Source organism: Alexandromys fortis, unplaced genomic scaffold (genome assembly GCF_014885135.2).
Source record: "Alexandromys fortis isolate MF-2015 unplaced genomic scaffold, M_Fortis_MF-2015_v1.1 scaffold_6, whole genome shotgun sequence".
Taxonomy (NCBI): domain Eukaryota; kingdom Metazoa; phylum Chordata; class Mammalia; order Rodentia; family Cricetidae; genus Alexandromys; species Alexandromys fortis.
In genome coordinates this window covers 24361986-24381627 of record NW_026067902.1, presented here as the reverse complement: position 1 = coordinate 24381627, position 19642 = coordinate 24361986, and positions in this window count along the sequence as shown.

Genomic DNA, 19642 nt, shown 5'->3' with positions numbered 1-19642 from the left:
GGATGACTTTTCATTGCTGATGGGAGTACAAATGGATAAATCAGTGTGTCCACTCCTCAAACTATGGAAATAGATTTAATGCAAGATCAAGCTATCCTGTATTTGGGCATATGCACAGAAGCTTCATATCTTCGTACCACAGAGATGCATGCTCGTCCACACCTGCTTCTGCTCTATTCATAGTAGCTAGGAAATGGAAACAGCTGACATATCCATCAACTGCAAAATGGGAATGAAAATGTTTCTCATTTATATAATAGAATATTATTCAGCTTTTAAAGTTGAAATTATGAAATAACTGGAAACAGCCATGCTGAGTGAGACAACTCAGAACCAGAAATAATGCATACATGCTATATTGAAATTCTTAGATCTATGTGTTTCATTTGTAATATTATGAAAGTTAGGAAAACAGGAACAGTATATGAGAAGGGGATCTGTCAGTGTGGATAACATCTACTAGAATAATGGACTAATATAAGTTATAAGAGTTAATAAGAAGCCTGAGCTAATGGGCCAATCAGTTTACAGTTAATGTAGACCTCTGTGTGATTTCTTTGGGACTTAATGAATTTCTTTGGGAATCAGGCAGGACAGAAAACTCAGACAATATGTCAGGTTACAGATCAGAGAATAAAATGATATGAAGAGGGAGAGGGGAATTATGGAATAGAAAGGATTTAATTAGGTGGAGATTTTAGGAGGGCAGTGTAGATGAGGATCTATGGGGAAGGAAAACTAACACCAAAGGTTTTTATGAAAACCCACTTCTGTAGAAGATTCCTAAAATATAGACTTATACACAAAGAATTTTAATGGAGTTATTCTATGACGAGGTAGGAATACCCAAACTAGACAGTACAGGCTAGCAACTAAGAACTCCAGAACCAGAAATGGGTTACCTCTTTTGGAACAGGTAGAGTTACATAACTATTATAGGCTATTGTCATTGCTCTTAGCTGTTTTCTAGAGCATGATAGTAAGACGCTATTGCTGAAGATACCATGTACCTGAGTCATTGAGCATGGAGAAATGAATCTGGACCTGGACAGGAAGCATCATTGCTCATTCCTACCAGTGGCTTTCGTAGTGCTGGAAGGTGCTATACGTGCTAGTGGAGGAGAGAAAGGTTATTGCCATTCTCAGCCAACTGTAAACCCCGAAAGCTACAATAATGACTGTCCTGACAAGACAGGGACATGACGGCAATATTAGCATGAATGCTGCAGAAGTAACCCAGTTGCTATCAGATTGGATTTCAGACCAGGTTCATGAGGTAGAATCCATACCCAGCACTGTTAATGGGGGAAAGATTCTGTGGATAGATAGGCCAGAGAACCTAGCATTAGGAGAACCTAAGGCTGTTACTCTGTTAAACGGACAGATTATTGGAATGACTCTAATCACCTATTGCTACACTAGTCATAGCTCAGAGCAGTGATCAGCTGTCTTCAAAGAAACTTCCTCCAGTAGATAAAAGACCATCATCTGTTCAATGTGCAGAGAAAAAGAAACTGTGGGATTCTCAACCACAAGTGAGAAATACATATCATATCCTTTCTGATGGGACCATTTGGAGTCCTGGCCTCCAGCTTTTCTTCCCTGCTAGAGATCTTCACTTCCCTTCTGATTTGAGTTACTAAATGCTGTGTCAAGGTTGTTTACCAGCTCTGCTTCACGAGCACGTGTTACCTTGGCCTTGAGGATCAGAGGATAAGGTTTTCACCTGTTGGCCCACTTAACTGTTGGGTATATAAGCCTCCATGGTGCTATTGGATAAAGGGCTTCTTACCAGTGAGTAGAGGTCTGTGTCTCTGTCTCTCTGTCTGTGTGTGTTTGTGTGTTTCAACCTCCAGTTCCTTGCCCGAAGCTCGGGAACTGTATGGTAGCGCATAGAGTGCAGACAGGCGTGGTGCGCTGCACCCTTCCCCTAAGACCCTGAATGTTCATGGAAGAAGGGACAAAAAGATTATAAAAGCCAGGAGGGGGTGAAAAACTCCCAGGAAGTCATGGTTTTCTGCTCTAAAAAGGCGGTTAACAAATGAACCCTGAGCAAATATGACAAATGCATGAAACTTGTTCAAACTCTAGCAGACACAGAGACAGGGAGGTGAGCATGTAGTTCCTACCCCTAAATGAGAAAATACTGACATTAGATAGCTCCCAGGGAAGGCAGTGTGAAGCTTTCTTATGCTTTGTTTTAATAGTGTGGCCTCTGGTAGGTTGGTCATACTCCAGGGCAGACCCCACTCTCAAGAGTAGTCAGGAAACGTAAACTGGACTCATTGGATTTTAAAGAAAGAAATTGCATGTTGGGTAGACACAGTGGATCTACAAGGAATTGGGAGAGGGGGTGAATGTTGTTAATCAAAATTCATTGTATGAAATTCTCAAAATGATAAACATATCATTTAAAAATAAAATATTATACATTATATATAAGAGAGTTTAATTCACCTGTAAGAAGGAAGACATTATGGCCTTGTAGAAAAATGGACAGAACTAGAGAGCATCATAGTAAATGACATGAGTCAGATTGAGAAAAACAAATATATGTTTCCTTTCATTTGTGCATCTTAGATTTTATATAGATTCACAAGTTCGTTCCTACACACATGACACTGAAGTAGAAGCAAGGTTGTGTGGAGGGAGAATGGGGATATCAGGAGAGGGGTTGGTGACTATATTCAAAGTACATGATATGCTTGTATGAAATATATTATACCATAACTATGTATAACACACATACACTAATAAAGATTTCTAAAGCTTTGAATTTATCTAAAAATTCCAAGGCACTACTAAAATTAGTTTATCTGTAGAACAATTTGTATATCCATAAATGTTAATAGCTGTGAGGTTCACCTTTTTCAAACAATTTTAGCTCGTTTTCCTTACAAGACAAAAAAATCAAATTGCTCTCGACAACAACAGTGAGAGTCTTTAGTTCTAGGGAGACAGTTCAGTCAGTAAAGTTCTCCGCTCCCATTTGGGAGGACCTGAGCACACATAAACATGCCTGGTTAGGTGGCGTGTGCTTGCAATTCCAGCACTGTACATGGGGAGAAAGTGGAATTCTTAGGGCTCCTGGTCAGCCATTCTAGCCAATTTGGTGCACTCTGGCCAATGAGTAATCTTGTCTCAACAGGGTTGCTTGCTGTTCCTGAAGATGACACCCAGTTTTTCTCTGCCTTCCATATGCATGTGCATGCATCCTCATATGTTCCTATTCACAGTGGAACAAACACACATATAATCAAAGGGGTATTTCTATATACTGAATTTGTCTACCTGCATGTAAAAATAGATGACAATGCATTCCTTCACCCATTACCCCTCTCTCCCTCTGAACCTTCTTCACTCTTTTTTTTTCCCTCTCTTCCTCAGTATCTACTTCATTCCTCTCACTCCCTACATCTATCCCTTTTTTCTTATTGCAGGTGGTCTATATCACTGCGATCAACAGTCAGGCTCCACACTCATGAGAATATCTCTAACTTTTTATGTCTCTTTTGAAACAAATGGAATTCGGGATATATTACCCTTATATATGGTAACTGTCATGTGAGAAATGTCCTTCTTATACCCAGAAAAAAGATCATTCTAAGACAGAATTGAGAAGATCTTAAGTCATATCTGAAAGAATGGGTGGGTCTTATTAAGTTTAACATGTAACGATAGAGGGAAAGTATTTTCGCTCCTCCACAAATGCAAGGATGAAGAATGAATTTCACAGCTATAAACCTCAGCCACACAAGTATAAAGTTCTCCATTGTCTCTGTGAACATTGTAGAGACACATAAAAGACAGTTATAATGCAACTTTTGGAAAAAGGGGGAATGTAAACAGAAAATTATTTTCTACAAAAGTCTCTGATGAACTCTCTCATCTGCCCAAACTGTGGAGAAAGTATGAGGGAGAAAAGGAACTGGAGACTGCCATGTGTATTAACACTTATCTTTATGTATAAACTTGCCCATACTTTCAGAAGTGATGATAAGCTTATTCCTACAGGAGTGAAATTAGAACTACGAGTAAAGTTCTAATTCTTTTGCTGGACATAACACAGAAAAAGCAAGCTTCCGTCCTGCTAACCAGATGATACTGGGGTGTTTAAAACAATCGTGAGATGGAAAGGACTTGGCAATTAGTTCAAAAACCTTCTCCATTTAAAAATATATCTTATTTTTTAGATAGCCCAGGAAGATAACTGGATGTGAGAAAACCTTGAAATACAATTTCTCATGCAGATAATTTTTAAATTATATATATATATGTGTGTGTGTGTGTATAAACAAATAATCAGGAATCATTTATATTTGGTCACTTATTTTCCCAGTGACTTACAATACAATACAGACCTGACCTGCATCCCCTCCTGAGCCAAAGACATTGCCTTGTAAAGAGAGGACCATAACCATAGAGTTTAGACAGAGATCTGCCTGCCTGCTGCTCTATGAACTTCCCATGTATCGTATTCAGGAATATGAGTGCAGCACCGTTCTAAGCCCTCTTTACTGATAATTTAATGCTGCCTCTAAATTTAATGCCTATTGCCTTTGCACCAGAAAGTGGTTCTTACTGATGATAATGATGATGGTCATTAGGGCCTTGGAGACTTTTAAAAGGATCCAAGGATGGATGAATAAATAAGAACCATGATGACTCACTGTGCACCCGATGCCATTAGCGGAATGCACAGCTCAGCACTGCTCCTCTTCAGCACAACGGCGCTATTTAAATGTATGTTAAATTTCTTTTTAAACAAAACGAGGATAATTTATTCAGAGAATATTATGAGATTTCAGAATGTCAGCAATCAGGCAAGCTACAGAAAGGAAATTCATTTCACCACACTGCCTTCTTTTCTCTCTAAAATTAGTCTAGTGGAGTGACAACCGGTTTCTGGCAGGCTCCGTGCTCGCTCCTCCTTCTCAAGCGAGCAGGACTTGTTCGTTGCCACATTTTCATTGATTTCTTTGTTTTATGTTGGAAATCTGCTAAAGAATGTCCAGTTGGATTTCCTTCTAATATCGCTCTAGGTTTAAATAGGTGAAAACAGCGTGCTGAATTTCAGAGTACTACATTAGTTAAATTAATATAGATCAATAATTATATACTTCATTTTCATGCTCATAAAATGTGAATGTATAAACTTTGCTCTTGACTACTGGCATACAGGTATAAAGAAATATGCCCACGATTATTTTCACAATAGACATGCAGTGTTCCCCTGGAGCGGAAGTTGCTATAAGATGGTGTAATATAAGTTCTCACGGTGCATTCAGTTTCTCAAAGGATTCGACTGTGGTTGTAAGGATAGTGTCTGTTTTTCCCAATATGAGATGATTTCAGAGCACCGGGTAGGTAAGGATGTGCATGCTAAACAGCCATTTCATCTTTCCCCCCTACACCCCTTCCCTTTCTTTGCTGCTTGCAGACAGTGGGGTATTGAAAGGGTCATTGAGCCAGAACACACACACACAAAGAATTCTGTACCTAACTGTCTGTGGAGGAGCCAGATGACGAGACACCTGTCATTTGTTCTCTTTCGCAAACATCAAGGAAACATCTCCCACTGCATCTGCAAGACACACTTGTTGCTATGCCATTTAGTCTTCAGAGGAGCCATCGCCGAGGGACGCAAAGAATACAAAAACTGTCTTGCATTAGGAAGAGTGGGCATGTTGAAATTTATATTTAGAGAAAAGTGAATGGGTAGTTATTCACAATAGAAATACCAAGTCAAAGAAATAATGCATTTTACAAGCTAACTTTTACAAAAGTACAAGTCAATTTGAAAATATTGGCTTTGGATACACCTATAGTAAGGCCTGAGCTGCAGCTCTCTGAAATCACTGCGAGTCTTCACATGTGATTTAGGATAATCTGATAAACTGAAATGAGCCATGAGCACAATTTACACGAGGCTCTCCAATGACAACCAAAACGTTTGTTGAGACAAAGGGAACTCTACTCTACCAATCATATTGGAAATTGACTCATGAGTCAGCGAAAATGTTCAGTTCTTAAGCCCGTTTGGCCTTTGGTTTAAATCCCTTGTTTAAGAAGCCACTGGGAAGATTGTGAAGGACATGGTGATGTATTTTTGTCCTTTATGAGGATGAGAGAGATGACTCCTTGGAGTCAGGGGTAACTCACAACCGCCTTCCTATCTCTGCCCACACACCACAATTTTGAGGTTAAAGGGGTGCGTGATGCCATGCCTGGCTTTTTAGATAGGTACCTGGATCTGAACTCAGGCCCTAATGTTCGAACACAGCAAGCACTCTTAGCCACTTGGCTATCTCCTCAAGTCAAGAAAACTACTTCATTGTATAAATGTAACTTAAGTCCATGTAGGCAAACTCAGCTTATAAGTACTAGATAATAGGTGCCCGTGTATTTTACCCAGTTGTGATGGATCCCTCAAAATCTAGACCAGGCTTGTAGGAAGATTGAGATAACTATAGCTCAAATGGCTGATAACTCAACTTTGTTGTGAATTTCCTCCAAATGTGTCTCCTTACTTTGGGAGGTATCTTTTCTATGCTTCATTGGCCAGGACTGGAAATACGAGTCCGGTCTTTCTTCTGTCTTCTTTAACTCCTTTCCTTCTTCTGCTATTCCAAACAGCCAAGGAAATCTTGCAAAAATATGCCCAATTCCTTACATCCCTTTACATTTGCCTTGGTTTAGACCGCCGCTATTGATACACTGCTTGGATTTCTGTGAAGCTTCCTGACTTGGTCTGCTCGGCCCCACCCATCCCCCATTGCTTGTCACATCGCATCCTCGGTCATCCTTTCCTAAAGCACATCTACATTGTTCATTACTTAAGCTCTTACGGCCTTAAAATTTCTCAATAGATTTCATCAAATTTCAAACTTAACATGGCTTCCAAAGACTTTTAATGTGTGGCTACTGGTTACTTCAAACAACTACATACTCACCCTTTACTTAATTGCTGCAGCTGAATTCTTTGTTCTTTCTAACCCTGGCTTGTGAGCTTTTGTTAACTTAAAATTGAAGGCTGCACCAGTTTTTCTAACCATGCCAACTTAATAAGTCAGAAGTGTATTTGCTTTATTTATTGGTCTTTTGTGGGTATCCCAGAGTCTCCTAAATGTACCTATCACATCCGTTTAGCATCCACCAGATTTTGGAGAGGTGTCATATCTGCTGTATGCCTGATACTAATTTAAGTAGTTAGTCTATGTAATTGAACAAAATCAAAAGCCCTTACCCTCATGAATATTGCTTCCTTTTCATATTTATCTTTCTGTTGTACCAGGTCTCGTCCTTCCTTAATGAAAGTAGAAGTTCTCCTGGCATCATTGTGTTTTGTTTGAAATGATATTCAGGTAATACCCAGTCATTGAAAGAATGAGTGAATTGAGCCAATGAAAAGTGAGGAAATAGGATGATATATTTTTTTATTGAAGATCATTAAAATTCTTTTGAGGTTATGGGAATACTTTTTAGAATAAGGAAACATGGATGTCTGGAGGGATGGGCCAGTTGTTGATAGTGTGTCCTGCTCTTGCAGAAGACCCAAATTTGGTTCACAGCATCCATACAGGCATCTCACAAAGACCTCTAAATCCAGCTCCAGGGGATCTGCTACCCTCTTAAGGATGCTGTGGACACCTGTATGCATGCTTGTTCATATCCCTTCACATATACATATAATTAAAAGCAAAATAAGTCTCTGTAAAAACAAAACAATAAATATTTTTGTATTATTCTGGAATTTGAATTTATATTATCTAGGAATCATAATTTCTTGTAACTGTTCTTCGCCTAAACGCACTTTTTCGAAATAGTAAGCTCTTTAGTTTTCAGGTGTATCTGACTATTTTATGACCACCAGAGTCTAGAGAGGAAATCAGTCAGTGTCGAAGAATAGAAACAACACATGGCTTTCTGAAATAGAAAAAAAAACCCAAGAATTTGAATGCCAGGAATAGACACATACTTCTATGAACCTAAGTGACGAGAGAAAGAGAGAGAGTTGTCAAATTTAACATGACCATACTAAAATTTCTAAGATGTTCTTCAACATGGATAAAAATAATTTTCAAGTCAAAAGAAGGATTTTTAATATTTTCAAAACCCCTCTTTCCTCTAAGAAAGAACTCAAGAAACTTTCAGCTTTGAAAAAGGATATGTCAAGTGGACTTGAAAATCTAGCAACTAAAAACTTTTAAGGTAAGTTCAGTGGGGGAAGCGTCAAGGTAATATGTATGGGAGGGATTTCTAAAATTCGGTGTGACCCCACAATTTCTCTACAAACAAGAATAATTAGAGTGTGCTTTAAAATGGACCTTGGGATGCCTAATTTCCACCTGCCTTCTACACATGTGATTGTGTGTTTACCCAGGTTTATAATTTTCAGTCTCCTTGGAGCTTCATCCTTACACACCCACACCATTCTTTTGCAAAGCCCTGTTGATTATTTCATTTCTGGAGAGATCACACGTCTCCTGGATCCTGGTGACTTATGCTTTCCTCTACCCTGTGAGTGTGGGTAATAGCCTTTTTGTATGCCAATTTGCTTACACTGCAGTCCATGCTGGTAATACTGTACACTGCCTGACCTCTGAATGGAAAAATAATAACAAGTTAAAACAGTCGTTTTTACCTGGAGTCGATAAGGCCATAACACTCACCCCGTTTTCAATTCACAGGCTCAATTTTCATCCACTCACGCTCGACTCCGAGAGGAAGGAATAATGACAGGCTACAGGCACTTTATTTCAAAATTCACTCACAAAGTTATTGACAAGCATTTTTCACAGGAACAGCTCTTCTCTCTGACCCTTGTGGGCTGTTTACATGAAAAATGCTCTTCCTTGTAGATTAATGAGAGTGGAGCCTAATTCCATACCAAACATGTGGCAATTGCTTTAGTGGCTCTGTTTTTGATATGGGAACAAAAATAGGGATAATTTGCCTCAAATTGCAGTCACTTCAGTCATAATAAAATCTCAGAGAGTACTGTTTGCTTTCAACTTTCATTAGGTAAGCTGGGCTGTTATTAAGGCACCAACACATAAATGTTATATTAGCACTTAACAGAAGCATGGCTGTCTCCTCTTGGAGATAAATTCCACCCTTGTCAATATAATTCTGCCCTGCATGCAGGAAATGAGTTTGAAAAGAAGAAATAGTGAAGCTTTGAAGTGGAAGAAAAGAAATGCCTGTTCATCCAAGCCTAAAGGGCATCTTGTTAGCCAAGGTTCTAGGGTTCTGTTGAGGCTATCAACCCAAGAGAAACTCTGTTAGTTCAAGTCAAACATTGAGACAAACTGTCCCGTTGGCTGAGATTGCTTTCGCAGTAAAGTTTATATTTTTGTACATCTCCAGAAACTATGCAGAAAAAATGCTAGGTCTAAGATAGAGTTCACTCATAGAGCAGATGATAATTATTCTGTGTGAATCGCTGTGCCTACAGGTACCCACAAAATTTAGTTGTAGTCTGATAATGGGCCTCTAAAAATATAAGGCATTTTATAGGTTCACGGAGGAGCTGTTCGAAACAGACATGTGGTTATCTTTACCCTCCTCCCTTTATTCTTCACTCTGAAAACTTAATATCTTTCACTATTGGGATACAAACCATTATCATGCTTTGGAAGATGAAACATTTAGTCAAAAGTGTGGAAAAGGAAGGGAGAAGATAAGGTTGGCCATGGCTTGCCCTGACTTTGTCATCTGATGTCTTTTTTCTGGCTTTTTAACTGATAATTCTTTTGTTCGTTCTGTTTCTTAGCATGCTTAGCTGCACAAAATAGTTTGTTTTAACCCCTGAATTCATACTGCAGTAACTTCAGGAAGCAAGTGGAATATTCACACGAATAATGCCCTTCTGTGTTTCTAATACACGATTAGAAACAACAGAGATTGGTGCCTAGTTCTAGCTAAAGGTTTTAATGAACGATTTCCTAGATTATCATTTCATTCATAGAATCGCATGCATATATATTTTGTCAGTTATGGTTGTTATCAAATGTCAGTGGAAACTCTCTGTCATTCATCTTTGCCCAGAAAGATTGTCCATTTCTATCCACCCTTCCTTATGTCTCTTGCAGTTTGATAATTCTCAGAGTGGCCTGTACTTGCTAACAGTGGCCAGACTTTGAGAAAAAGGAGGTAAGCCAGGACTTTAGAATCATAGATTAGCAATGGTTCAGTGTTAGCAATGGGTCAGGGTAAACCAAACCTGTAACCGAATAAAAAAGTTATTTACATTTGAAAACCACATTAAACTAATTTTCAATGTATAACTAATTCTTTACAAAAAGTGACTTTGATGATAACATGAAAATTTCTTTATTATATAAGAAAATTTTGATTAGTTCCCAAAACTAGGAAGTTATTTTTATAATATCAGTGATTGGGTCCTGGTGCGGCAATACACATCTTTAATCCAAATACTCAGGTAGCAGAGGAAAGTGAATCTCTGTGTCTATGAGGCCAGCCTGGGCTACATACTGAGTTCCATGCCAGTAGGTGAAAGCTTGTCTCAGAGCAAACAAAATCCCAAACAAGTGATTAAAAATCAGTTTATGGTTAGAATATATCATTTAAATAACACAATTACTAAAGCATAAACTCTACCCTAACAAAGAATATATCTGACATAGTTTGAATCCCTGATAATTTAGCACAGGCTTGCTTTCTGATGGTTATTCAATACAAGTTTTACGCTAACGTTTTTCTTCAGAATAATTTACCTCAAATTTTCAAATATTCATTCAGTTTATTCCCCTAAATTCAAATTTAGAAATCTATGCTAGGAAAATGATTGTAAATATTCACACAGAAAATAACTAGAAACATAGAAAATATTTATCCCAGATAACAGAAATATTAAAATTTATTATTATATTACATAATGAAATAGTGGTAAAAATATGTATCAACATGTTTAATTGTCATTGACATTGAGTAGAGATAGTTTTTGTTTCTCTAGATCATAATAGATTTTCCAAATTTATGTTATGAGTAATATTATAATAATTAGAAAAACATTACTGCCAAATATATTAACAATTTAATAAAGTAATGAATTAAAATGGTAAAACTGAGAAAAACTTAAATAAATTGTTAAATGGCTAGTGCTTAATTTATAATAAAAATATTATCTCAAGGCCTTTTATCTTTGGTTGCCTTTTTAAAAAAAGACATGATTTAGAACACACAGGCAGGAATGGGCACATCTATGTCCGTGCGTCCAATGCCCTTTACAGTACTTCCTTGGTCAGATAACAAATTTGCCTTCTACCCTGAAAGAGCCATATCTTATCCTTTTAAATCAATTACAGATATCAATTTAATAAAAACTTAATGTGTACCACTCATGCCTGCAGTGAAATAGGGATTGCATGTAATGTTTAAAGTTCTGTTCGTCTATACATGTTCCCTTTGAGAAAGCATTATGAAATGAAAATGCGCACTTGAGTGAAGTTCTCTTGTCATGTCTAGAAGACACTCTCCTGGAAAAGGCTTTCCCAATCTTCCCATGCCTCCTTTTGTCATTTCTCCTGAACCTGATAAATCGCGGTTGCATTTTAGAATCGGAGCTGAGACTCCTACAGTTTCCCTCATTTGGATCGGTTGTGTATCTCTGTATCAGTCTCAGCTGCCACAGAAAGATATTTCTTTGAGGAGGGGGTGAGAGCTACAGTTATTTGTGATTATTAGTATTTGGAATATAGCTAGAAATTATATGTGTTTAGAAAAATGGAAATAGTAGGTTTTCCTCTAGGGTCTATGATGCCATAGGATCCTTCCAGCCATAGGGGGCTAGTTGCCAGGCATGAGTTCCCTTCTGCTCAGTAGGCCTTCAGTCCAAAGAGACAACTGTTGGCTACTCCTATGATACAAGTGTCACTAGAGCACCAATGGGGCTCTCTTGCTGATTGGTCGTTGTCATTTGGAGGCCTTACAGATGGCTAGGACTACTGATTTATTTATTCTGTCGGCAGCCTGCACAGTGTCTTCAGATACTACAAGAGCGAGCCCTTAGGGGGAGGCTTGCTGGTGAGGTCTAGCTCAGTTCCTCAAGTCCTATGTTCAAAGTGTGGCATGTCTTCAGAAATAGAATCTTACATTCAAGTTCTGGGTGGCCGCTAAGGACAACAGCAAAGGCCTATATTGTTTTAGGTGTCTCTGGACCCTTCTCACCAACAACGCGAAGGGAGACTGCTGATACCTAGTACTGGAGATCTTGCTAGTCTATTGGGTAAAATTATCACCCCATGTAGCATAAATCCATTCAACTCCCGCGTTACACACATAGATAATGTGTATTTTTAAGCAAACTTTAAAAATTATATTTCTCTGTGGGGTTTTTAAACGCCTGTGTTATTTCCCACTCTACTTCCCTCTACATTATCACCCATCTTGTTCCTTAGTTTAAGGTCAACAATATGCTTAAACATGAATAATGTCAACATCAGTTGCCATGACAACACAGAAGTGGAAATTTTCACAAAGTCTCATGCCTAGGTGAAGAGCTATAGACAATCTGGGACTGCTGAGAGAAAGAGAATCAGTTTTCATTCAGAACAAGACAGATCCAATCCCAAATGGTCAGTCTAAACACATGGTATATATGAATAACACTAAATGAACTCATTAGATTGATGTAAGCATAGACAGACTATCTATCATCTATCTATCTATCTATCTATCTATCTATCTATCTATCTATCTATCTATCTATCTATCTATCTCATATACTTTCTGTCTGTATAGAAAGACAGACAGACATACTCAACAATAATAAAAGAAGAGTTATTAATTTCAAAGGGAGCAGTGAGACATAGGAGGAGGTAGAAGCAGAAGAGAATGGAATGAAAATTATATAAATACAACTCATGTATGAAATTCTCAAAAATAAGACACACACACACACACACACACACACATGAGTGAGTGAGTGAGTGTACTTGCAGATTCACCTGGTTGTGTTTTCTCCTTAACTATTAAAGCCCCAACCTGATGACTTAGAGTTGAATACTGGCTCCACCACACCCTGGCTGTATGATCCTAGGATAGTCACTGAAGTTGATTTCTTTGTCTGTAACCTAAGGATAGCATAATTCCCTTCTCAACATTGTTCAATGGCGACGTAAGTTTTTCTGAGCTGTCTGGATGATCAGCTTTTGTTTAGGTACTGTCACGTGTACTTACATTCCTGGGGTTCTTAAACATTATTAAATGGTGTTCTACTTGACTGATCTCTGAGAATCTCAGCAAAAACGTCATCTTTCTTGGTTATGGTGCTAATCTGGCACCAGCACAGACAAATGTGGGCAATAACTGTTAATACTTACTGTAGTCGATATTAGTATCCTCACAGTCATCTGGCATTCAAAATAGATTTCTGTTTTAAGGATTAACTTCTCACTAGAAGTAATTTTAAATAAAATTACATTCAGATTCCCTAACAAATTTAATAAATTGAGGTAATGACTTAAGATGGAAAAATGATTTTGCAGAGGAATGACATATCACTTTAATCCTCTCACATAGGTGAGAAGGAAACGTACACATTCTTAACAGATAAATTATGCTCTGTGTCAAGCAGAGGCCAAACAACATCACACACTATGCAAAAGATTTTAAAATATTCAACAAAATGATGCAGAAATGTGTCATTTTATACTATGGTATAACTCTACCAACCAGAAAATAAGTTGGATCAACAGAGTCATTATTTATTTGGGAAAGAGATGTGCCATCTAGGTTGCATTTTTAATTTGCAATTAAATTATTAACTTGCAAGGTAGTAATTTGCAATCTATCAATTGCAATCTAAAGTAGCAAATGTAAGATATTTTGCTTAATGATATTTATTAGTAAACATAAATATTATTATTAAATAGTTACTATTGAAATACATTTGTGTCTATATCCAAAATAATTATATCATCACAAACAATCACATTGTTTATTATACTGTGTTAATTTTGTAGAGTATATATATTTTTTATTTTTTCCAAGTGTACTTCCCACTTTCTCTTCTATAAGCTTCAGTGTGGCTTTATCTTGAGGTCCTTGATCCATTTGGACTTGAGTTTTGTTCATGGTGATAGATATGGATCTATTTTTGTTCTTCTACATGTTAATATCCAGTTATGCCGGCACCATTTGTTTAATATGCTTTCTTTTTTCCATTTGATATTTTTTTGCTTCTTTGTCAAAAATCAGGTGTTCGAAGAAATGTGGATTAATATCCGGGTCTTTGATTTGGTTCCATGGGTCCTCCTGTCTATTTTTAGGTCAATATCAGGCTGGTTTCAGTACTGTAGCTCTGTAGTAGAGTTTGAAGTCAGGGATTGTGATGCCTCCAGAAGTTCTTTTATTGTACAGGATTATTTTGACTAACCTTGGTTGTTTGCTTTTCCATATGAAGTTGAGTACTGTTCTTTTGAGGTCTGAGAAGAATTTTGCTGGGATTTTGATGAGCATTGCATTGAATCTGTAGATTGCTTTTGGTAAGATTGCCACTTTTACTATGTAAATTCTACCTACCCAAGAGCATGGGAGATCTTTCCACTTTCTGGTGTCTTCTTCAGTTTCTTTGTTTAAAGATTTAAAGTTCTTGTCATACAAGCCTTCCACTTGTTTGGTTAGAGTTACTCAGATATTTTATGCTATTTGTTGCTATTGTGAAGCATGATGTTTCTCTGATTTCTTTCTCAGCCCATTTACCATCTGTGTACAGAAGGGCTACTGATTTTTTTGAGTTAATCTTGTATCCTGCTACATTTCTGAAAGTGTTTATCAGCTGTAGTCATTCCTTGGTAGAATTTTTGGGGTCGCTTACGTAAACTATCATATCATCAGCAAATAGTGAGAGTTTGGGCTCTTCTTTTCCAATTTGTATTCATTTGGCCTCCTTTTGTTATCTTATTGCTCTAGATAGGACCTCAATAACTATATTGAATAGATATGGAAAGAGTGGACAAACATGTCTTGTTTCTGATTTCAGTGGGATCGCTGGGAGTTTCTCTCCATTTAGTTTGATGTTGGCTGTTAGCTTGCTGTATATTGCCTTTACTTTGTGTAAGTATGTTTCTTGTATCCCTGCTCTCTCCAAGACCTTTATCATGAAGGGATGTTGTATTTTGTCGAAAAGTTTTTCAGCATTTAATGAGATGATCATGTGGTTATTATTTTTTATTTTGTTTATATGGTGGATTACGTTGACAGATTTTCATATGTTGAACCATCCTTGCATTTCTGGGATGAAACCCATTTAATAATGGTGGATGATGGTTCTTGGATTTGATTTGCCAGTATTTTATTAAGTATTTTTGCATCAATGTTCATGAGTGAGATTGCTCTGTAATTCTCTTTCTTAATAATTAATATCTTTATGTGGTTTGGGTATCAGGGTAATTGTAGTCTCATAACAATAGTTTGGCAGTATTCCTTCTGTTTCTATTGTGTGGAACAGTTTGAGGAGTATTGGTATTAGTTCTTTTTTGAAAATATTGTAAAATTCTGAGCTGAATCCATCTGGTCCTGGACTTTTTTTGATTGGGAGACTTGTGATGACTGTTTATATTTCTTTAGCAGTTATAGACATATTTAATTTGTTTATATGGTCTTGATTTAATTTTGGCAAGTTATATTTATCTAGACAGTTGTCCATTTCCTTTAAGTGTTCCAATTTTGTGGAATACCAGTTTTTGAAATATGATCTGATGATTCTTTGTATTTCCTCCACATCTATTGTTATGTCCCCCTTTTCATTTCTGATTTTGTTAATTTGGATATTCTCTCTCTGCCTTTTGGTTAGTTTGGATAAAGGTTTGTGTATTTTGTTGATATTCTCAAAGAACCAACTCTTTGTCTCATTGATTCTTTGTATTGTTTTCTCTGTTTCTATTTTGTTGATTTAAGCTCTCAATTTGGTTATTTCCTGCCATCTAGTTCTCTTGGGTGAGTTTGCTTCTTTTTGTTCTAAAGTTTTCAAATGTTCTGTTAATTGACTAGTGTGAGATTTTTTCAGCTTCTTTATTTGGCATTTAGTGCTATGAATTTTCCTCTAAACACTGCTTTCATTGTGTCCCATAAATTTGAGTATGTTGTGTGGTCATTTTCATTGAGTTTTAGGAAGTCTTTAATTTCTTCTTTTATTTTTTCCTTTAACTATTGTTGTTGATTCAGGTAAGCATTGATAATTTCCATGTATTTGTGAGCTTTCTGGAATTAGTGTTGCTGATTGATTCTAGTTTTAAGCCATGGTGATCTGATAAGATACATGGGGTTATTCCATTTTTTTAATCTGTTGGGGTTTATTTTGTTACCGAGTAGGTGGTCAATTTTTTTTAATTTTTATTTATTTATTTATTAAAGATTTCTGTCTCTTCCCCACTGCCGCCTCCCCTTCCCCTCCCCCTCCCCCAATCAAGTCCCCTCCCTCGTCAGCCCAAAGATCAGTCAGGGTTCCCTGCCCTGTGGGACGTCCAAGGGCCACCCACCTCCATCCAGGTCTAGTAAGGTGAGCATCCACGAAACTGCCTAGGCTCCCACGAAACCAATAGGTACAGTAGGATCAAAAACCCATTGCCATTGTTCTTGAGGTCTCAGTAGTCCTCATTGTCCACTATGTTCAGCGAGACCGGTTTTAACCCGGTCTGAAAAAAGCCTAGGTGGTCAATTTTTGAGAAGGTCTCATGAGATGCTGAGAAGAAGGTATATTCTTTTATGTTTGGATGGAATATTCTACAGATGTCTGTCAAGTCTATTTGAGTCATATATATTCTGTTAGTTCCCTTATTTCTCTGTTAATTTTTTGCCTGACTGACTTGTCCAGTGGTGAGAGTGGAGTATTGAAGTCTCCCACTATTAGTGTCCAGGGTTAATGTATGATTTAAGCTTTAGAAGTGTTCCTTTTACATATGAGGGTGCCCTTGTATTTAGGGCATAAATGTATTGTGATTTTCTCTTGATGGATTTTTCCTTTGACTAATATGAAATGTCCTTCTTAGTCTTTTTTGATTGATTTTAGTTTGAAGTCTATTTTGTTATATTTAGAATAGCTACACCAGCTTGTTTCTTAGGTCCATTGCTTGGGATTTTTTTCCCCAATCCTTTACTCTTAGGTGATATCTGTGTTTGAGTGTGAGGTGTGTTTCTTGTATTCAGCAGAAAGATGGATTCTGTTTTTGTATACAATTTGTTAGCCTGGGTCTTTTTATTGGTGAGTTGAGTTCATTTATATTAAGGGATATTAATGACTAGTGATTGCTATCTCCTGTTAATTTAGTTTTTGTTGTGGTGATGTTAATTTGTGTGTTTCCCCCTTTTTTGGGATTTGCTGTTGTGAGATCATCAGTTGTCTGTGTTTTTGTGATGTAGCCAACTTCCTTGGGTTGGAATTTTCCTTCTAGTAGTTTGTTTAGTGCTGGGTTTGTGGATAGGTATTGGTTAAATCTGGTTTTGTCATGGACTATCTTGTTTTGTCTGTCTATGCTGATTAAAAGTTTTGCTGGGTATAATAGTCTGGGCTGGCATCCATGGTCTCTTAATGTCTGAATAAGGCTTGACCAGGTCCTTCTGGCTTTTATTGTCTCCATTGAGAAGTCAGGTGTAATTCTGATAGGTCTGGCCATTTTCCTTTGCAGTTCTTAACATTCTTTCTTTATTCTGTATGTTTATTGTGTTGATTAATATTTAACTAGGGGACTTTTTTTTTTCTTTTTGATCCAATCTGTTTGGTGTTCTGTGTGCTTCTTGTATCTTCATAAGTATATCTTTTTTTAGGTTGGGAAAGTTTTCTTTTATCATTTTGTTAAATATATTTTCTGTTCTTTTGAGTTAAGCTTCTTCTATGCCTATTATTCTTTGGTTTTATCTTTTCATGGAGCCCCATATTTCCTGGATATTTTGTGTTAAGCTTTTTTTTAGATTTAATGTTTTCTTTGACTGATGAGTCTGCTTCCTCTATTGTATCTTCAGCGCTTGAGATTCCCTCTTTTCTTCTCTTGTATTCTGCTGTTTATGCTTTCATTTGTGGTTCCTGATTGTTTTCTCATAATTTCTGTTTCCATAATTCCCTTGGCTTATGTTTTCTTTATTGTCTCTATTTCAGTTTTCAAGTCTTGAGTAGTTCCTTTCATATATTTGATTGCTTTTTCTTGATTTTCTTTAAGAGATTTATTGATGTATTCCAACTTTTTGTTTGTCTTTTCTTCCATTTCTATGACGGAATTTCTCATTTCCTCCTTAAGGGCCTCAAACATTCTCCTGAAGTTGTTCTTTAGGTCATTTTCTTTTGCTTCATCTATATTTGGGTGTTCAAGTCTTGCTGTTGTAGGGTCTCTAGATTTCTCTCGTGTTGTGCTGCTCTTTATGGTGTTGTATGTTATCTTACCTTGTCTACCCATCTTTTCATCTAATTGGTGTAGTTGGGGCTGTCTGAGACTCTGGTAATCAATTTTTCAGGTGCCAGTGGATCCAAGGCCCAGATGATTGCTCCTTGTGGTGCATTCACTGCCAAGGTTTCAGTCAACCTGTTGGTCACTCCGTGTTCCTGGAGATTGCTCAGAATTCCCAAGGGTTGCTTCACTCCATGGAGTTCACTGTCTCAGGCCTGCTCTGGCTTAGGATGCTGGCTCAGACCTGTTTATGTAAATGTCCCTGGTCTGGATTTTCTCCTTGGAGGTTTCTGGCTTAGGGTTGGTCCTACAAATGTCTCTGGCTCTGATCGACAGTCTTGGAGGTCCCAGACTTCAGGTACGCTTAGATCTGCAGAGGTTCTGGCTCAGGCCTACTCCAGCAGAGGTCCCACACCCACACTGGTACGTGCAGAGGTCTCTGATTTCTGCCTACCCCCTTATAGGTCCCAGACTCATGCCTGGACCTACAGAGGTCTTTGGCTCTGGCCTACTCCCTCAGTGGTTACTCCCCTGTATGCACTCTTGTGGAGTTTGCTGTCTCAGGTCTGCTCCAGCCAAGGTCACAGTCCTGTTTCCGTCAATGTCCCTGGTCTGGATATGCTCCACTCAGGTGGAGTTCTCTGTCTCAGAACTGTTCTGGCCTAGGTCACTGATTCAGTCCTTTTTACCGTGGCATCCGCCATCCTATGCCTGCTCCTGCCCAGGTCACTGGCTCAGTTCTGACTCTGCAAATGTCCCTGGTCTGGATCTGCTCCTGTTCCAATGGAGTTCATCATTCCAGGCCTGCTCCAGTTTAGGTCCATGGCTCAGTCTTGCTCCTGTGAAGTTCACTGTCTCAGGCCTGCTCAGGCCCAGGTTGCTGGCTCAGTGGGTTTTTAAAATTTAACCTGCCATATATTTGGATTGCTTTGCCATAAGTTGTGAGTTATAGGTAAAGCTATTGATGGTCTATGATCGCTCATGTAGATTTGAAGTATCAGTAAAGATATTGTAGACCTCTTCGATTTCTTTCTTCAATGCCTTAAAGTTCTTGTCAAATAGATCTTTCACTTCCTTGGTTAGAGTTACTCCAAGATATTTTATGCTGTTTGTGGCTATCGTGAAAGGTGATGTTTCTCTGATTTCCCTCTCTGCTTCCATATCCTTAGTGTATAGGAGGGCGACTGATTTTTTGGAGTTGATCTTGTATCCTGCCACATTACTAAAGGTGTTTATCA